Source organism: Lissotriton helveticus, chromosome 10 (assembly GCF_964261635.1).
Source record: "Lissotriton helveticus chromosome 10, aLisHel1.1, whole genome shotgun sequence".
NCBI classification, from domain to species: Eukaryota; Metazoa; Chordata; class Amphibia; order Caudata; family Salamandridae; genus Lissotriton; species Lissotriton helveticus.
Window position 1 is genome coordinate 1157059794 of NC_136071.1, and position 20508 is coordinate 1157080301.

The window sequence follows — 20508 nt, forward strand, 5'->3', positions numbered from 1 at the left end:
GGTGAGAACTAGTCTTCGAGAGCTCTCTGCCTTTATTGCTGCTGGACTCTGCTAACCCCGGTGGTGAGAACTAGTCTTTGAGATCTCTCTGCCTATGTTGTTTCTGGACTCTGCTAGCCCCGGTGGTGAGAACTAGTCTTCGAGAGCTCTCTGCCTTTGGAGCTGCTGGACTCTGCTAACCCCGGTGGTGAGAACTAGTCTTCGAGAGCTCTCTGCCTTTGTTGCTGCTGGACTCTGCTAGCCCCGGTGGTGAGAACTAGTCTTCGAGAGCTCTCTGCCTTTGGAGCTGCTGGACTCTGCTAACCCCGGTGGTGAGAACTAGTCTTCGAGAGCTCTCTGCCTTTGTTGCTGCTGGACTCTGCTAGGCCCGGTGGTGAGAACTAGTCTCCGAGAGCTCTCTGCCTTTGGAGCTGCTGGACTCTGCTAACCCCGGTGATGAGAACTAGTCTTCTAGAGCTCTCTGCCTTTGTTGCTGCCGGACTCTGCTAACCCCAGTGGTGAGAACTAGTCTTCGAGAACTGTCTCACTCTATATAAATATATTCTAGACATCTTAACCTCTGCAGTCTCTCTGACTCTTTCTGTTAGGTCCGTCTGTCTCTGACAGGCAGACGACTAAACGCCACAACACCTTGTGTTTATTTGTTTCATTTTAGCATACTTTAATTACTCCAGTTCTCGCCCTCTTTCCGCTTTGTGCACTGGTAAGAAGCTGGATGCATGTCAACTGAGATAAGCTCAAAAACAAACATTGGAGGTTGCCAGGTCGTTTAATGAGCATAAGATGCACATAAAAAAAAATCCCTCGTGAACATATACAGATGGCAGGTGATTCAATCCTCCAGGGCATTAACTATGGAATACTTTGACATGTCTCGTGCTTCGAGGGAGATATATGCCCTGTAGCCCATGTCTGACAACCGTGACCCAGCATCCTCCTCCTTGATGTAACCCATTGGAGGACCATTGTGACCCGGGGGCGTAACGCAGGTGCCCACAGCCCCCTTGGTGCAGGGGGGGATCCCCACAGCCCCCTTGGCGCAGGGGGGATCCCCGCAGCCTCCGTGGCGCAGGGGGATCCCCGCAGCCCCCTTGGTGCAGGGGGGATCCCCGCAGCCCCCTTGGTGCAGGGGGATCCCCGCAGCCCCCTTGGTGCAGGGGGGATCCCCACAGCCCCCTTTGGGCAGGGGGGATCCCCGAAGCCCCCTTGGTGCAGGGGGGATCCCCACAGCCCCCTTGGTGCAGGGGGGATCCCCACAGCCCCCTTGCTGCAGGGGGATCCTCGCAGCCCCCGTGGTGCAGGGTGGATCCCCGCAGCCCCCGTGGTGCAGGGTGGATCCCGCAGCCCCCTTGGTGCAGGGGGGATCCCCGCAGCCCCCTTGGTGCAGGGGGGCTCCCCACAGCCCCCTTGGCGCAGGGGGGATCCCCGCAGCCTCCGTGGTGCAGGGTGGATCCCGCAGCCCCCTTGGTGCAGGGGGGATCCCCGCAGCCCCCTTGGTGCAGGGGGGATCCCCGCAGCCCCCTTGGTGCAGGGGGGATCCCCGCAGTCCTCTTAGTGCAGGGGGGATCCCCGCAGCCCTCTTGGTGCAGGGGGATCCCCGCAGCACAGTGCTCTGGCCAGAGAGCTCCTGATGAAGTCTGGAGGGGACCCTTCCATGTACCTTACAGGGGGGCCCCCTCAAGTTTCGTTACACAAGTGTTGTGACCAAAGTGTTCCCGGTGACATAATGCGATGACTTTAGCCAAAACTGTGATGCCGACTTGCTGCACCACCATGGGAGCTGGGTGACATTTTGTGTTTGGGTATTTTGGAAAGAAACTCCAAAAGAAGGTTGTTTCAGTAATATTAAAATTCAGTGGCCCTGCCACGTGGGGAGTTTCCTCTATGGCCAAGGACGTTGTTGCTTTATTTCCCTGGTTGTGTCTGTCATGTCTGTCACAGAGCTCGCGGACTGGAAGTAGAGTGCGGCATCTCATCCTCCGCTGCCGGCAGTTGCTACCACTAACAATGGCATCCCTCCTAACTCAAAATGCGACTGGGGATCCATGGATTGAACAACTGTCGATTTACGGCAGTAGTCCTGTTTCGCCAACCCTAAATGACCTCTCTTGGTCTCTTTCGATGATGGCTCCTCACACACTGTGTGATTGGAGCTAACTATTTCTTGCTTTGCGCTTGATTATTGTGCAGTTTGAAAGGTACCTTCCTGATGGGAATATACACAGCGCTCTTCTACTGGACTTCGGTGCTGGATTCACGTCAATGCGCAGGCTTAGCGCGTCCACTTTTAAGATTCCATACCACAAAACCAATAATCATAATTATGTCAAAATTGAATGCAATGCCAGTTTAAAACGTAGCTTTGTAAGCCAAAGAAGCAACCCCCTCAAAGCTTCTCAACAACCAGTGCAATTGAAGACCTGCTGAAAGAGTAGTGGAGCCACTAGGGGGGTTCCAAAAGACATTTCCAATGTTATAGCTAGTAACACCCACAGTACCACCCCCTCTGTATTGTAGTACAACATATTCATTACCAGGGGTTGTACACCAGCTTACTAGTAGCTAAAATATGTCCTATGGAGGTGCGGGTTGGTGGCGTAACGTAATTTGCCCCCCCCCCCTGCAGATGACATGGAAGGGGCCCCCCCACTCTCTGGACCCAGTCAGGAGCGCTTAGGCAAGGGCTTCCCTTCGGCACTGTGCACAGTGCCAGAGGGACCCCTCATTGCGGGAGATAATGTTACACCACTGCTGGAGGTATACAGCACCCTCATACTCCATGAATATGCCCAGTGGAGCCTCGGGTGTACTGCACCCTCGTACTCCTATGATATGTCCAGTGGAGGCTGAGGTATACTGCACCCTTCAACCCCTAGAATATGTCCAGTGGATGTGGAGGTATACTGCACTCTCATACGCCTATGATACGTCCAACGGAGGCTCGGGTGTACTGAACCCTCATACTCCTAGGATATGTCCAGCAGAGGTGCAGGCATACTGCACCCTCATACTCCTATGATATCTCTAGTGGAGGCTCAGTTGTACTGCACCCTCATACTCCTATGATGTGTCCAGCAGAGGTACAATTATACTGCACCCTCCTACTCCTAGAACATGTCCAGTGGAGGTGCAGATATACTGCACCCTCCTACTCATATGATATGTCCAGTGTAGGTGCAGATATACTGCACCCTCCTACTCATATGATATGTCCAGTGGAGGTGCAGGTATACTGCACCCTCCTACTCATAGGATATGTCCAGTGGAGGTGCAGGTATACTGCACCCTCCTAGTATATGTTCAATGGAGCAGGTATACTGCATCCTCCTACTCATAGGATATGATATGTCCAGTGGAGGTGCAGGTATACTGCACCCTCTTACTCATAGGATATGTCCAGTGGAGGTGCAGGTATACTGCACCCTCCTACTCATAGGATATGTCCAGTGGAGGTGCAGGTATACTGCACCCTCCTACTCATAGGATATGTCCAGTGGAGGTGCAGGTATACTGCACCCTCTTACTCATAGAATATGTCCAGTGGAGGTGCAGGTATACTGCACCCTCCTACTCATAGGATATGTCCAGTGGAGGTGCAGGTATACTGCACCCTCCTAGTATATGTTCAATGGAGCAGGTATACTGCACCCTCCTACTCATAGGATATGTCCAGTGGAGGTGCAGGTATACTGCACCCTCCTAGTATATGTTCAATGGAGCAGGTATACTGCACCCTCCTACTCATAGGATATGTCCAGTGGAGGTGCAGGTATACTGCACCCTCCTAGTATATGTTCAATGGAGCAGGTATACTGCACCCTCCTACTCATAGGATATGTCCAGTGGAGGTGCAGATATACTGCACCTTCCTAGTATATGTTCAATGGAGCAGGTATACTGCACCCTCCTACTCATAGGATATGTCCAGTGGAGGTATGCGTCACCCTTGTCTTGAGTTTGCCTGAACTCCAGGTTTCTGCTTCGGTGTATTTTGACTGTTTTCCAAAGACTAAAGTGGAATTCCAATGTCCCTCCTCTCATATGACTCTTGTATTTTCGAGCCCGGGTCCTTTCCCAGATTATCTGTGCTGCATAGAAAGAGGTTGTAAAATGCATATGTGGTGTTACTGTGGTGTAGTGATCAAAAGAAAATATGTGGTGCTTTCGACTTGTGGACTAGAGTGGAATCTATGGGTGAACATCTGGCGTCCTGGTTCTAAAACCCACCAGTGCAGTTGTTTTTGTGCCGGGTTGGACCGACAAAAGTCAAAACCTCAGTTCCAATGGCTGATGCCTTCTTCAGTCATATTGGTTGGTGACTGAGTAAAGACTTGGATCTTACACAGCCTTGGAAATTGCCCACCCATCTCCCTGCACCACTACTGTCTATGCTTTGTACACGTCACCTGGAGGATGGATTCAAAGAGCCCCTAAATGAAACTGAAGAACACACCAGTAGCCTTTGACTGTATTGTCCTTTTTTCCACCCACGTACATCATCGAAGCCAAGCCCGGATCCTCCGTGCAACAACCTTTAGCAAACATTCAGAGGCCGTGTTGGTCTAATGGCTCAGTTACTAACCCTGCGACTACGAGATTTGGGTTCTAAGTGTGGCTTTGCAGTTAACCAAGAAATTACATGATTTTAGGTCCCGCCAAGGCAGCACTTGCGCTGTCTTTTCGAGACATGCTGTGGTAAGGATATGGGCTTTAAGCTCCGCCCATTTCCCGCCCATGTTTTCAATGGGCTCTTGTGACTGTCTTTTGTAAATGCTTTTTTTTCTTTGGTTATTTTGTTTAGCAGTCTCTACTTTTCTACTCTTCTAACCTCCCAAAAGGACTGCCCCTGTTATGAGTTGTTACTTCGTATGTGTTATTTACAGTTTGTGTTCACTAGTTGGTTCAGGAATTTCTCCTAGCTGCTGTTGGAAGACGCTCCCACTCCACAAACTGCATATACACAGTATCTTTGTATTTTTTTTTTAAGCAGCGCTGCACGCCGCGCTTTAACTTTAACAATGGTGGCAGTGCGTCTTTCTTTTGTTATGCACGGCTCACCAAACTCTTTTTTTAATATCATTTTTTTTTTAAGCAGCGCAGCATGCTATGCTCAGTTTTCAACACATTCAGGCAGGTTACCTGCAAAGAGGCCAACGAATATTTCAGAGTGGTAAAAACAATCGGGCTCGCCCAGCTGTCTTTTTTTCTTTTTGCAAACCTTGCTCCTTCATACTAGTAAACATTATAACTTTATCTCCCACATTATAACTTTCAAAAATGCATTCACTTTAAAACTTTGCAGTACCAAGCAGGAGCAAGGCTTTTTTTTTTAAGTCAATGTATTTTTACATTAATATTTCCTAGTACAGAGGAGCAAGCTGTTGCAAAAATAAACAAGTGCAGCACGCCACTCTTGATCTTGAACACTGGTGGCTGCGCGCCTTTCTTTTTCTCGGCATGGCTGGCCATCTGTATTTTTTCTTTTTGCAACATGCTTGCTCCTCCATACTAGGAAACAGTATAACTTTATCTCCCACCCCGTAACTTTCAAAAGTGCATTGACTTTAAAAAGCATTACTCCTGCTTGGCTCTGCAAAGTTTACTGCTGAGTTTCAAACTTTCCGTTCCATGGCTACTGTTAAAATCCGAACCGGATTATATCTCACTCACAAATGGATCAAAATGATTTCCAAGTTCAATTATTTTTCGTTAAACATCCCAGGACTTTACATAAACTAAATTTATACTTATTCTCAGGTAAAATGAACAAAACAAAATAAGTACATATTCGTAACCTTGTGCTTAAAATATATATATACTTTCTCTCCACATAAGTAATCACCAAGGACCGAATACCACGTGTCATGTTGTTAAATACACCATAACAAAACCATTCTGCTAGCCATCTTAGATCAGCCTGACCCATGTTTTTAAAGTCCTACATACAGTGCTGCCTATTGCATTGCTAATTTCCTTAACTATGTTGCAGGGTGCAATACCTTATAGGGCCAATAGATGTTCCAAGGGACTCCTAGTGACAGCCTGTGGTACTGCAGCCTTTCACTGCTTCTTGCATAGCTAAATACATAAAAGGTCCCAAAGGCGGGACCTATTGCATTTCAAATGCTTGGTTTTTCTTGTCCACATTCCACTGCCATTTAATTCACTATCCTCTCAAAAGAGGTGGAACCTCAATGCTGTTCCCAGACAAAACTGATAGAGCTTTTGCTGAATGCCATTCTAACGTTGCAGAGCAATGGAATAATCATTGGAACGTCATTGCACTTATCTCCCTGTTATACCAGTCCGTGAATGGTGGGTGTCACAGGCTAGGTCAAGTCCAGTCAAACAAGCTTTATTCGGATCATACAAAATGTCCACAAAACCATACTATACAAAAAAACTCACAGGCTAGGTCACTTTAACAGCTATAACATGCTGTATATACCCAGTCTTCCCTTGCTGGCGTGTCTTGTGATATCCAGCTCTTACAGATTTTTCTCCTGAATATCAAATAATAGGAGAATCAGCAGTCCTTTTTGCCATTTATTCCGAAGGTTTAACGCTGTATTGATCCCAACTAATATCAGGTAGTGACTTACCTTTACTTCAATGCCCAAGATTTCAGACAATGCCTCAACGACCTCGTCCCAATAGAAATGACATGCTTCTGTGCAAGGGGTGTATTTTCTCGGTGCCTCCTGTTATAGATGTGAGATTTAGGGAATTAATGCTGTACCACATTACGTGCACGTTTGCACCCCTGCCTGCATCCTGCATGTTCTAATTTCATCTAAATGGGATTCCCCTCGCCATAATATTTTATGTACAGCAGCTCACATTCTGGATGGTCTCAGAGCAATCTATATGTTATTTGGAAAATGCTCCCTGCTGTAAAAAACACTCCTAAAATCAAAGTTAACATTATCTTAGTTCCAGTTCTTTTATTCTTTGCTTTCCCTCCTCCCCAGTGGGATGGGCCAATGTAAAAAGTTTGTAAGAAGTAATGCTGTTATTTCTGATGTGGACAGGCCCCTCCTGTGTGACTGCTCCATACTTGCCCACTGGACCCACAATGACCCAAGCATCGACACAGCCCACTTCTTTTTTTACATCTGGACTCCGGTATAGTTTCCTCCTTTTTGCTGTCTCCCCTTCGTTGAAAGGTTGGACCTTCTTGTTTTTTCAGTTCACGGAAAAAAAAAACGGACTCTTTGCCTATCTCTTTAGTAGATGTTTTCAAACAGTGCCTCAAGTACTACAGGCAGTTCCTGTCAGCAGATATGCAGCCCAGTGATTAATTTGAAGAAAAAAAATTGTGCCAGTGCCCTCGTCAGGAGGACTTTACAGCTTGCCCCATCCGTTGCCCCTGCCATGCTGCCAATGACATTGCCAACACAACAGCTAACCATCACACTCTTATAAATGTGACAATTCATACTATTCCAAGACTCCAAATTCTTAAAAATTGCTTGGGAGGAAGGTATTAGTCATTGTAAATGTAAATTGAATTATTAAACAGCAGTTGTTGTCCTCATACCTAGATTAGGCAGACAGCGCCACCATGTGGCAAACTGTCCAAAGGGCCAGTGCTGACAATTAAGTCCTGGTGCTGAGCACTGGAAACCACCAGCTCAAATTAAGCTCCGATGCAAGTGCTCTTTCTGTGGGGTCCTCAGAACTTGAATCCAGGTAAATCTTAACTTTCCTGCACAGAATTTGGTCAGAGGTCGCTGCTGAGCCTCCTCCTTTTGAAGGTAAAAAAGGGTCTGGTACTCAAGAACACCCTTCATTTCTTTGTAGGACAGAAATTGGGGCATATGGGCAAGCACCCTTAGGGACCGGGCATGGTCTGCACACCTGCAAAGCCTAGAGACGATAGTGCACCAGTCACTTCCCAATTTAAGTGCTTTCTTTGGCGATGCACTTTCCACGTGTACGCACTTGTGAGTAGCTCTCAGTGTGAACTCTGCAGATTGCTAGACTTGGCCTCCTTCGGCAGCCTCAGCCTTTTCACCCTCAATAAAGAAGAGAAGGCTTAACAAAGGACTGCTCCTTTCTTGGGAGCACTCCAGACAGGCTTGTTGTACCTTGGGGTCATACTGACATTCAAATCCAAATCCCCTACTTAGATACAAAGGCTTCTGCTAAGCTACTTCCCTCACAGCTTGTGAGCAATTATTGCTTCAAGTCCTGGAACTAACCCACCGGTGTCTGAACTTCCTGCATCCTGTGCAGCTGTGTGGAAGGACTCAAAAAGTCAACACACTGTTGGAATAACACTCAAGGAAGCAGAGGCATGATTTCAAATAACAAGGAAGGCAACCTGCTACCAAACTCTGCACTTGCTAACCCTTCTTCTTAAAAATCATCAAATAATCTACAGATGGACAATAGAGGTGAGAAGTAAACACCATTATTTTCTGTACCATCCCGACTACTTATGGCGCAAATACTATTCGCGCTGTATCTTCTTTGGTACTAAATGTCATTCCCCATTCTTCATAGCACCTCGTTCCAACACTAATAACAATTCAAGTCCTTAATTTGTCAAGAGGACACTGACCTTGATGTTTCTAAAGACACGTGGATGAACACCAAAAGGCAACTAGTTACTGTCCGTTGACTAGGAACAGAGAGCGACAAATCAAACGGGCTTTGGCGAAAAGGAGAGAATCCTGTCCCAGAACACGAAGGTTCCAGTCCACCAGTTCGCCTGATTGTCACTGACCTTTACACACAGTACCTGTCTGCGCCACTTACGATGGCGTAGATCAAAAGAGCAGGCCTCAAGAATAGAACACAATAATGGAGTAACAAAATGCAGTTGTATTTCTTGGGTCCTGCAGACACAGCAGAGTGTAATAAAGGCAGCACAAGGTGCTAAGAAGAACTGAGCTTGGTATGAACCAGTTATTCTTGTATAGCAAGTTGCAGGATATTGGCTGGTTTCTTTGATACAAACGCGCCTGGCTTGCGTCAGGCAACACTCGGTAGAGCATCACAGAATTGTGCAGGGACAGTTTGCTCTGCCTCATGCCTCCAAGTGGCCATCTTCTCTCCAGATGTTGGGACACAAGGCCTGCAGTGGAGCGTGGTTTCATCGAGGATCTTGACCACAAAGAGGGAGTCGGGTGCCGCGGTATCTGACCAACTGCAGTTATTTCTAATTCATCATAGGCAACCGCTCCCCACCCTGGTAGGACAATACCACCGGGGTGGATCAACCTCCTTGTGGGCCCGATGGAGGGAGTTCTCAGATAAGGTATTTTCCTGGACAAAACAGGAGGATCAAGAAAAAGCTACAAGTACCTAAAGGTAACAGAGTTTTCTCCTTTAATAGTGGTAACCCCTGTTCCATTTAAAACGAGCTATGCAATGGAATGAGCGCACAAAGTCTCAAACCATCGTCTTTTCACCAACATGTTTCTGCCCTACTTTAAGACACCTTTACCTGTCGGGAGCAATTGCCAGATCAGTGGATCCTTAAAAACCTAGCCTAACAAATAGTCAATAGTAAAAACCATGCACTGAAAGGACCAGAGTGATTCCTACCTGGTCTCCGTGCTAGTGTACCCTCACTAACGGGATACCCGCCATCCAGCCGACTACAGAGGACATCGTCCCTCCCCTGTCTGGATGGCAGGAATCCCCTTAGTGAGGGTAAACTAGCACTGACACCATGCTTTCTCAGGAACAAAAAACTTGAACCCGTTGCGTGCTAAGGCCGACACGAGCACTACCTCTGGGGTGCTGCGCACGACCAACGGCCGATGCAGCCCCGCCCACTCCGTGGAACGCCCGCACCGCGACAGAATGTCCACCGCAGTAAACGGGTTAAGCAAGGTATCAGGTTGGACAACCCAGTTGAGTAACCAGCTAAGCGGGCTGTGATCTTAAGAAATATCATGAAGGGACCTGCAGAGCTGCTCTGAGCTGCCAGTTTACTGAAAACCAAAAACTGCATTTCTCTCAATCACCTCTTCATCCACCACGCTGCTAAGCACTGCTTCCCAGGGGTCATCATGTACGTCATAAAAACACTTCCCACATAGGATCAAAAAACAAAGACAACCAGCTTCCAACCACTCACACTACACTCTGTAGCTTGCTACCCGCCCATGTAGGCAAGCGCAAGCTCTTCTACACCCCACATAGGGATAGGGAAAAGGGTAGAAAGTGGTGTATAAATGTTATAATACAATACAATTTAATGAGCCGATCGGGATCGATACGTACATGTTTTATTGTTTTTTAACATGGATAAGCGGGCAGTAATTTGCTGGTGCTCCTTAAAAAAAAAAAAAGAGGGTGGAAAAATGGAATGCCAAGAAGTAAAGCTTGAAGAAATCACTCTGGGCTGGGTTTGCTATAAGATTTTTTTATCTAGGCAATAGGTTGTTTTTTGCATTTTTTTTAAATTCCACTCTTTAAGCAGCAATAATGAATTTTAATAGAACTTGACTGGAACTGGTGACATGCTATGTGGAGCAGCCTTGAGGAACTCTGCACTGTCAGGCGACGGCTGAGGCTCATGAAAACTGACGGGATTTCCCTTAGATATCCCCAGTTTCCCACTTGCCAACCTCTGTGTGGGACACAGCAGCTCATCCCGCCAGAAGCAGTACCACCAAAGCTCCATTTTGTTGAAAAAGTTTACTTGAGTCCCCTTATGTACTCACACGGTGCCCCTTCTTCCGTTCCCTGTGCCAGAGGACCACTGGCGCGTTGAAGGCAAGGATTAGGGAGATGAGGTTTTCAGCCAGGTCCTGCTTACTTACTTCTCACGTCCTCCATCTTTACGCTCCCTGCAAACTTCTACCCTTTGATCTGCACCCCCTTCACGACCCCTGAGATCCGTATTCTTGTAGAGGAGGCCGGGCAGTCTCAGTGCTGCACCAGCCTCTGGAATTCAACCCGATCGTACTTTGGTTTCAACCCCCACAGATCCTTAATGGAGACATGACTATCCCAGCACTTGGAGCAGTGGGTTTAGATAGGTGTCACTCAGTGCTTAATTTATAAAACAAAATAAGTGCCAGGGCTCTTGTAAGATTGCCGTTGCAGCTTGCACCACCCATTGCCCCTGCTATGCTGCCAACGGTAGTAACAACACAACTACTACCCCTCACACGCCAACAAGTGTGACAATTCGGACTATTCCAGGCCCCCAAAGCTATAAGAATTGCTTGGGCAGCAGGTAAACATCATTTTTAATGTATATTGAATTAACCCGTTTCGTGCTCGCGTCGGCCAACAGCTGACGCGAGCACTACCTTCTGGGTGCTGCGCACGACAGTTGGCCGACGCAGCCCTGCCCACTCCGTAGAACGCCCGCACCGCGGCGGAATGTCCGCCGCGGTAAACGGGTTAATAATCAACTGTTGTTGTGATCATGTCTAAATTAGCCAGACAGCGCCACCTTGTGGCAGGGTGTCACAAGCGCCGGTATTGACAATTAAGTGCCAGTGCCAAACACCGGAAAACACCGGCTCAAATTAAGCACTGGTATTGCTGCTGTGGCTAGTTCTTGAAAGCCTTGTGCTTTAAAACCCATATAGAGAAAAATAAATGTAGGACAGCACGTAGGGGTAAAGACAGTAGAATTTCCACAGTGGTTTCTCTGGGAGCTGTTCCTGGTTCATTTTTCCACAGTGTTTTCCAGAGTAAGCACTATAACTAACTTTTGACTGACACTGCAATCAGGCATCAGGAAGGTACATTTTAGAAAAGGGCATGAACCTCATTACTACTCAATATTCTGTATTTGACTGGGTTAAAGTGGTCTATTCTGATTGGCTGAGTCTGGCCTGCTTTCTGCAATAGTATTTTCTAAAGTTGCATTGAGCTCTTAAATTCAGCCTGGTCTGCCCAGTTCTTACCTGTGCTCAAAATGCCCCTTCACTTGTGGTTATTGGCACAATTATTTGTATTCAAGGCTCAGTGTGAAATTATCTCTGTGCCACATATGTCGAGAGCTGATCGTTGAAGCTGCCTAGCAACACAGCTGAATCCGTGCCGCCAGCCTGATGCAGTGCACGCGCACTTGCACGTTAACCTGGAGCGCGCAAACCCAGAAGTGCAGCATGTGAATGAGTGCATGTTTTCTTCTGAGTCAGAAATGTCAGGCTGAGTCAGTCAGAAGATGGCACAATAGGCTGTGCTAAGTGCAGGCAGGGAATGCGGGTCAAGCAAGATGAAGTGCCCAGAAGATGCAGGTTAAAACTTTAGAAGTGCCTGGTAGAGGCTGGCATGAATTTTAAATAAAAATCCCTGTTTTTCTGCTTTTACTGATTTTTACAGATAAATACTGACAGAAAAAACATTTATTTTCTAGTCTGTAGTTATTTTTAAATGTGGATAAAAATGGAAATTGGGTGGCGTTTTTAGAATGATTCTAAATGATGTCTGCCATGACTGCAGGCCAACAGCTGTGAGAATTGATAGGTAAGGGGGGGTAAAAAAAAAAAAAAAATTAGTAAAGTGGTTTAATAGCAGTAAGTATGCACAAGATTGATACTGAAATGTGCATATTTTCATCCAAGTGCATTGATTCATCTTCTGCAGGTATTCATAGAATTGAAACCTGGCAGGCATTCATGCATGAGTGCATATTTATTGGTTCAATAAATGTGGAAATATACTAATTTCAGCTTCATTTTTTCACAAAACTCAAAATAAATATGAATAAATACAAATAAAACTAGCAAAAAATAAATATGGATAAATGCAGATGGAAATGTCAAAATAATAAATTCCATAAAACTGGGAGCCCTATTCTTAAAGTAAGAAGTAGGGATGGGCATAACTGGCGTAAGCCGCTCTAGCTAATTACTGCAACATTAGTCATAATTATACTTAATTGTGTGAGAAGTGTAATCCAGTATTTAGCACTATTTCCTTAGAGCAAAATGCACCCTTGCATCCAAAATGGGTCAAAGGATTCATTTCGCGCTAACAAAATAGCACTTAAAAATACAGAGCCAAACAGAAGTTGCCAGCTGCTGTCTCTTAGTTTTTTGTTCCTCTCCCCTGGCAGGATTTTTTCACTAAATTACTTTTAATTGCTCAAGCTGGCATAATTGCGTAATATTGCATCACAAAAGTAATGCCCAATTATTACAATTACTCTGATTTACTCTGGCGTAATTACAATTTCTGCCAGGCCTAGGAAGAAGTGAGTGAGGAGGGTTAGTATCCAGGTTGAGGAATGCATGCTTTGCGCATGCAGGCGTGCATGGTAATCAGGAAGCAATGCCTACCGGAGGAAGGCTTGCAGGCTGAACAAAAAGAGTTGTTATGCAGAGGCAGACATGCATGGTAAACAATGAGAAGAAGCTTGGAGGAGCAGGCATATCGTGAACAAGTATTTTATCGCTGCAGATATGCAGGAAACACATCAAGCATTGCCTTGTGTCTAGGCCTGGACTGGCCGTAGCAGGCACCGGGCAATCCCCCGGTGCGCCGCACGGGTGGGGGCTGATTATGGGACCCTGGGGGCCGATTTTGTTACAGGGCCGTTTTTGCAGCATACCGGCCCTGGCAAAGAGCTCGGCGTCACCCCCAACCCCCTCTCCCTTCCCCCTATCCTCCCCCCTCTCCGCTCCTACCCTTTCCAGCTTCTGTCCTCTACCCTTACCTGCCCTTGCCCTTTGTCCCCACCCTCTTTTTCTACGAACCTCCTCCCCCGCCACTTGAGACCAAACTATTTTGTCTGATGCCCGATGGAGCTACTTGGTTTAGCTATAGGGGAGATGGGCCGTGGATTCCCTCCGTGGTCGTCACCTACCCAGTCGGTCCTTAGACAGACTTCCTTTCGTCTCTATGGTTGTCTCTTCCCTTATCCTCACTTTCTCTCCTCCCCTACCCCCCTCTACTTTTTCTCTCCTTTCTCTCCTCTCCTAATGTATTGCTGATTGTTTGATATTATGTTTACTGGCTGATCTTTTTCTGATATATGGTTGAACCACATTGTTGCACCTCCTTTCGTCTCTCCTGGCGGCTCCGCCCGCATCCTCCCTCTATGTCTCTCCTCTCCTCTCGCAATGTATTGAGACTGAACTATTTTGTCTGATACCCGATGGAGCTACTTGGTTTAGCTATAGGGTAGACGGGCCGTGGATTCCCTCCTTGGTCCACACCTACCCAGTCGGTCCTTAGACAGACTTCTTTTCGTCTCTCTTTATTGTCTCCTTCCTTATCCTCCATTTCTCACCTCCCCTGCCCCCTCCACTACTTTTCTCTCTCCTCTCTCCTCTCTCTTCTCTCCTCTACTAACTGTATTGCTTATGTTTTGAATGCTTTGTGTAACTGTTGAACTTTTTCTGTTACATTGTTGATTCTCATGTAAAGCGCTCTGATTCCTCCGGGTCTAGCCAGCGCTATATAAAAGAAATGAACCTGCGGCTGCTGACAATATGTGCTCCCACTTCCCCCAACCCTCCCCCTCCCCTCCGCTCCTACTCTTTCCAGCTTCTGTCCTCTGCCCTCGCTTGCGCCTGTCCTTTGTCCCCACCCTGTTTTTCTGTGAACCTCTTCCCTCGCCACCTGAGACTGAACTATTTTGTATGATGCCCGATGGAGCTACCTGGTTTAGCTATAGGGGAGATGGGCTGTGGATTCCCTCCATGGTCGTCACCTACCCAGTCGGTTTTTAGACAGACTTCCTTTCGTCTCTACGGTTGTCTCTTCCCTTATCCTCACTCACTCTCTCTCCTCCCCTACCCCCCACTACTTTATCTCTCCTTTCTCTCCTCCCCTAATGTAATGCTGACTGTTCTATTTAATGTTTACTTGATGTTCTTTTTCTGGTATATTGTCGAACCACATTGTTGCACTTCCTTTCATCTCTCCTGTCGTCTCCTCCCGCATCCTCCCTCTATTTTTGTCTCTCCTTCCCTCCTCTCTCAATGTATTGAGACCGAACTATTTTGTCTGATGCCCGATGGAGCTACCTGGTTTAGCTATAGAGGAGATGGGCAGTGGATTCCCTCCTTGGTCGTCACCTACCCAGTCGGTCTTTAGACAGACTTCCTCGGGTCTCTACCGTTGTCTCTTCCCTTATCCTCACTTTCCCTCCTCCTCTACCCCCCACTACTTTCTCTCTCCTTTCTCTCCTCCCCTAATTGTATTGCTGATTGTTTGATATAATGTTTACTTGTTGATCTTTTCTGGTTTATTGTTAAACCACATAGTTACACTTCCTTTCGTCTCTCCTGTCGTCTCCTACCGCATCCTCCCTCTATTTATGTCTCTCCTTCCCTCCTCTCTCAATGTATTGAGACTGAACTATTTTGTCTGACGCCCGATGGAGCTACTTGGTTTAGCTATAGAGGAGATGGGCCGTGGATTCCCTCCTTGGTCGTCACCTACCCAGTCGGTCTTTAGGCAGACTTCTTTTCGTCTCTCCTTATTGTCTCTTCCCTAGCTCCTATCCTCTCGCCCCTGATTCTCTCCCCTTGTCTGCCCTGGGATCACACCTTACTGGACTTTGGACGTTGCCTTGACTCGTCTACCGATTTGTGTCCCCATCACCCTTCCTCTCCTCTTCCCATGCTGTGTCTCTCACCCGCCCCTCCCCTTTCCCGCCCTCATTATCTGTCTACTTCCCGTGCTCCAACCCCCCTCCCCGGAATCTCTCACCTTGCCTGCTTTTCCCCTTACGTATTTGTGCTTATTGTTTATCTCGACCTTACATGTAACTATGTTGCCTTTCTCTAAGAACTGTGTAACCTTTGTAATGATGTAACCTGTAACTATGATCTGATGCTCATGTAAAGCGCTCTGATACCTCCGGGTCTAGCCAGCGCTATATAAAACTTTTTTAAAGAAATTTTTTTTTTAAATAAAACCCCCGGAGGGGGGACGGGGGGGGGGGGCTGGCCGAGCACTTTGCCAGGGCCGGTTTTGGTTCCCAGTCCGGCCCTGCTTGTGTCAGCCAGCCTTTGGATTATGTTCATTTACCTGAGCCTGGATAACAAAATTCCAAAGGAGACTAAACTCGAGATTCAATAAGCAATCAAGGTGGGAAAACAGAAGATGGAGCTGATCAGTTTGGTCTGAAGTGTAGTATAAGATCAATGAAATGTACAACCTGGCTAGTCCAAGAGACAGTGGGGTCTGCTTCAAATCCACATGGTCAAAATTCTAAAGAGGCATTTGCAATGCAATCGGTCTCACCTTTGTGAAAGTTGAAGCTCTTGGCGTTCAAATGACATTGTTTGGGACCTTATAAGTATTTAGTTATGCAGCACAATATCCTTGTTGCTACACCATCTACTGTTACTTCATATGCCACGGTTAAACGGTTACCAACACCAGAGGGTGAGGCAAGAGGAGATGGCCTGGGGAGGGGGGTGAGATAGGAGGAGATGGCTGGGGTGGGGGGTGAGACAGCAGATGTCTTTGGTGGTGCGGCAGGAGGAGAGAGTTTGGGGTTGGGTGCAACAACAGAGAATGGCTTGAGGTAGTGAGCTAGTTGAAGATGGCTGGGAGGAGAGGAGACAGCTTGGGGTGCAGGAAGGGATGGTTGAGGGGAGAGGAGATTGGGGTAGCAGGAGCAGGACGCGATATCTAGAGATGGGCATGTTTAGAGATGGCATGTCGAATATAATCTTACTGCTTTTCATAATATTTATACAGCAAAAGAATCAGCACCATCCAAAGAAAGCTACGCTAGCGGAGACGCACTGCCCGTTAAACCTATATAACTAAAGCCACACAATGCTAAGAAGTCTTTGATATTTTATAGGGTGAGGCATCTTTCGTGTTATCTCAGCTCTTGCTGCATGGTCCAGGCTGTGCTCTGGGTTCCTGGCTTGGTGGCAGGCCTGTCTTTTTGAGTTTGACCTGGAGTCATTTATGGCACACCTATTGCGTCAATTCAGAAAAGGGGCCATTGGTCTGTCAAGTTATCGGTTCCATTTTAAATTAGTAGCATATATAGAGTAGGGCCTCCTCAGTCATTGAATGACATGTACACTTGCGTCAACCCAGTGAGCATGATTGGGTTCTTTAAAGTCTCTTGGATGTGGGTAATATTTACATGTTGTATGACTGCTGAATGCACCTCTAGAAGGGCCAGGAGAAAAGTGGGCCCCAGACACAGGGTAGGGAGCATCCCTTGGTGAGTTGGAGAGGGATTTAGGGTTATGGGGCGAGGACAAAGTACCAGGCGGCCGCCACATGATGTCATTGCACATGCTAATACAGCAGGCTTTCACACTAGTGATGCACGGAAAAGGGAGAGGATGGCGGCCTGTGCCCCTCCAATGCAAGAAGAGATCAAAAGAGCAATGATGTTGCTACGATCGGCCAGCAGTCACGGAGAAGTGTGGCTCAATGGTTAGAGCGGCAGACCCTGATGCAGAGGTCTAGCCCGGGACCAGGGTTCAATTCCCCGCCTCGGCGGGTCTTGGGCTCAACTTCCTCGGACCTGATAATTCTCGCCTCGGTGCCTATTCTATTCATGGGTCCCACTCTGCAACTCTGGGCAATAGCTTGCTTAATCTCCACAACGGCCCCAACAACGCTAGGATGCTTGGCTTCACCCTGGGGGTGCCCAGGAGTGGGCACTTCACAGGGAAAGGCCAGGAAGGGTTCCTCAGCGGTATTCGTACAAGCGCCGAGATGCCTCATGGGTGATTCGTGCGCTATGCAAGTACCACTACTATACAAGTACCACTACGGGACCTCCTGTGATGCCATAAGACAGCCATGGGTCCAGAAAGCTGGCATCAGCAGGAGTCCCAGTGGCCGTAATGGCATGCGCTTCACCCCGCGGTAGAAGATGGGCACAGCATCACTAGGGGCATTGCAAACACTGCCTTAGGCAAGGGGAACCCTACTATGGTATGTAGAGACACAAAAGGATCACTGGGCACAGGGACGAGCATAACCCCCCACAGAGGGGAAGGAGTACTGGAACTCCATCTGAAGGGCTCATAACCTGAGGAGCAGCATGGCCATGGCAGTAAAAAGATCTCAGGGCATGCAGAAGTGGGCAGCGAGTGACTCTACCCCAGGGAGAATGAAGAGCAGAAGCATCCCATGTGGTAACCCACGCTCACAAGGCCAGATAAGACTGCAGGGAGAAACCGAGGAGAGGCAGGGGTTCGCGGTCAGGGGTTCACTGCTGTTATGCATGTACTAAGAACAAAAGGGGATAGGTCCATAAATAGGTGGTGAGGGCTAGACCCTATAATAAATTGCAAAAACGCGCAGTGCCCGCACCACAATTACTCAATCAGTTTTTTAAGAGGGTAAGAAACCAATTTATTGTGACCAACCGTGACATAATTATTTTATGTCCATCATTCTATATTTTTTCAATTTTTTAACAAAGCTTATCACAGAAGGAAGGACTATACATTTAAATATTTACAAAACTATATATACTTTGTACATACATAAAAAACACACATGTTTGTGATATTGTTGTTTGTGATGTATTCATAATTTTTTGTTATGTTTGATGCAGAAACGTTTTTTATTCTGTAAACATTGTGTGTTTTTTATGTATGTACAAAGTATATATAGTTTTGTAAATATTTAAACTGATTGAGTAATTGAGGTGCGGGCACTGTGTGTTTTTGCAAGTTATGCATGTACAGCATGGCCGTAATGAATACAGCTGCGAGGCACAGCTCGCGACAAGGTGGGAGAACCATGGTGGATGCTGAGTCACCAGCGTCCAACAAGACATTAACTAGCAAGGGAGCTGGAGGAGACAGCTTGGGGTGCAGGAGGAGATGGTTTAGGGTAGAGGAGATCGCGATGTCTAGATATGTGCAAGGCAACATATATATAGAGTGTTTGGGAAAGTAGGCGCTGAGTAAATTTGGCAAAGGGAAGGACAGCACTAAAGGGACTGTGCGATCATATGCATGGTATTTCTTTTATGATTCAAAAGGGGGTGGTGATGGACAGAGTATCTGAATTAAGCAGAACACTTCTACCCAGTCAAAAGATCAGGGCTTGATCCATCACCGTTTTTTAGCTCACTGCACCATCCCAGTTCAGAACCTGGCTACATGCAAATTAGTCTGACCTTGGCCCAGTGCATCATGGGAACAGGGCAGACCAAACTACCAAGCGAATTCTTTACTGGAAAGGAAACAAGCTTCCGGGGACCGGTTTCTGGCATTACAGCCGTCTTCGGCCCGGCTTGCTTGAATCCTGATGGTGCAGTGAGCAAGGGACTCACATCTGAGCATACCCTTCCACACTTGTGGTGGCCAAAACGATTCAAAAGGGGGTGGGGATGGACAGAGTATCTGAATTAAGCAGAACACTCCTACCCAGTCAAAAGATCAGGGTAGGAGTGTTCTGATTAACTCAGATACTCTGTCCATCACCACCCCCTTTTTGTAATTATTGGTATTTCTTTTACAGCAGTGCTATCCTGCAAACAGAGGTACACTTATATTGTGTGAGGCACTTCAGTTCCAGCAGTTATTCTTGTCCCATAGCGAGGAATATGGTTTGTGTATTCAATTCCTCTAAGTTACAAACTGAGCACACAGCCTGTCAGTCTGGGCGGGAGAATCAGCATTTGTAGCTCAGCTTCAGATGATAATGGGCCGAGCAATTGTAAGAGCTGCTATGCAATCTCCGCTACCGCCTGCACAGCCTCTTCTCTGTTCTACGCTACCTGATCTCCCTGTGCAATCCTCTTTCTGGTATTCAAATGCTTCCAAGAAAACCAACTCCACAGCAGCCTCATATGGCAGTACATCCAGAGCACCCAGTTTCCTCTTGGGAAAGGGAAAGAGGTAGACATAGAAAAAGGACATCCATTAGGAGTTCTGCATATCTGAAATGGTGGCCATCTTGAAGATGCAACATATAGCCAATCACTGAAGAACCCTCCGAATAACGTAATTTAAATCCCGAACTTCACACAAAGTTCAGTTTAATAATGGCCTTCAAGAAATTAGGTTTTTTATTAAAGTAGCTATGAAATTTAAACTATTTAGAGTTTACTATTGCCATATAGCTACCTAGATCGTAAAAATAAGATGTCACGTGACCATGTCGGGTGATGTGTCTTGTGACATCACCCTGGTCACATGCTAGTCACATGCTCATGGTTCTATCACATGGTTAGGGCCATGCAGCAGCCCTCAATGAACCAGAGATCGTGAAGATCAGGAGAACATGATATGTTGTATTGGAAACACATTCCTGACCTCTCAGCCGGGTCGCCCCATCGCATTCTGGTAAATGCAGTTCATAAGATTCAGGACAAAGTTCGTAAGTATTACACCAAGGTTGGTGCAAGCAGGTGCTTAGTATAAGGTGTCTCTAGACACGAGACATGGATCGTGTTTCTGGATAGTATCCTTCATCAGTAGTTTTCAATCTGGGGTGGCTGAGAGGCTGCCAAACAATCCAGGCCTCGTTGCCTCTCGGGCGCGGAGGTGCTTCACCTATAGCTCGTCAGCTACGGAGGCTCACGGGAGCCCTAAACAGGAAACTGCATTTACCAGAATGCGAAGGGGCGACCCG

General features: G+C 47.0%; 1 protein-coding gene across 2 annotated transcripts in view; it reads left to right on the plus strand.

Moving 5' to 3' along the window:
• Nucleotides 1-20508, plus strand: part of THRB (thyroid hormone receptor beta) — a 597833-nt gene that overhangs the window by 47710 nt on the left and 529615 nt on the right. The window lies entirely within an intron of this gene.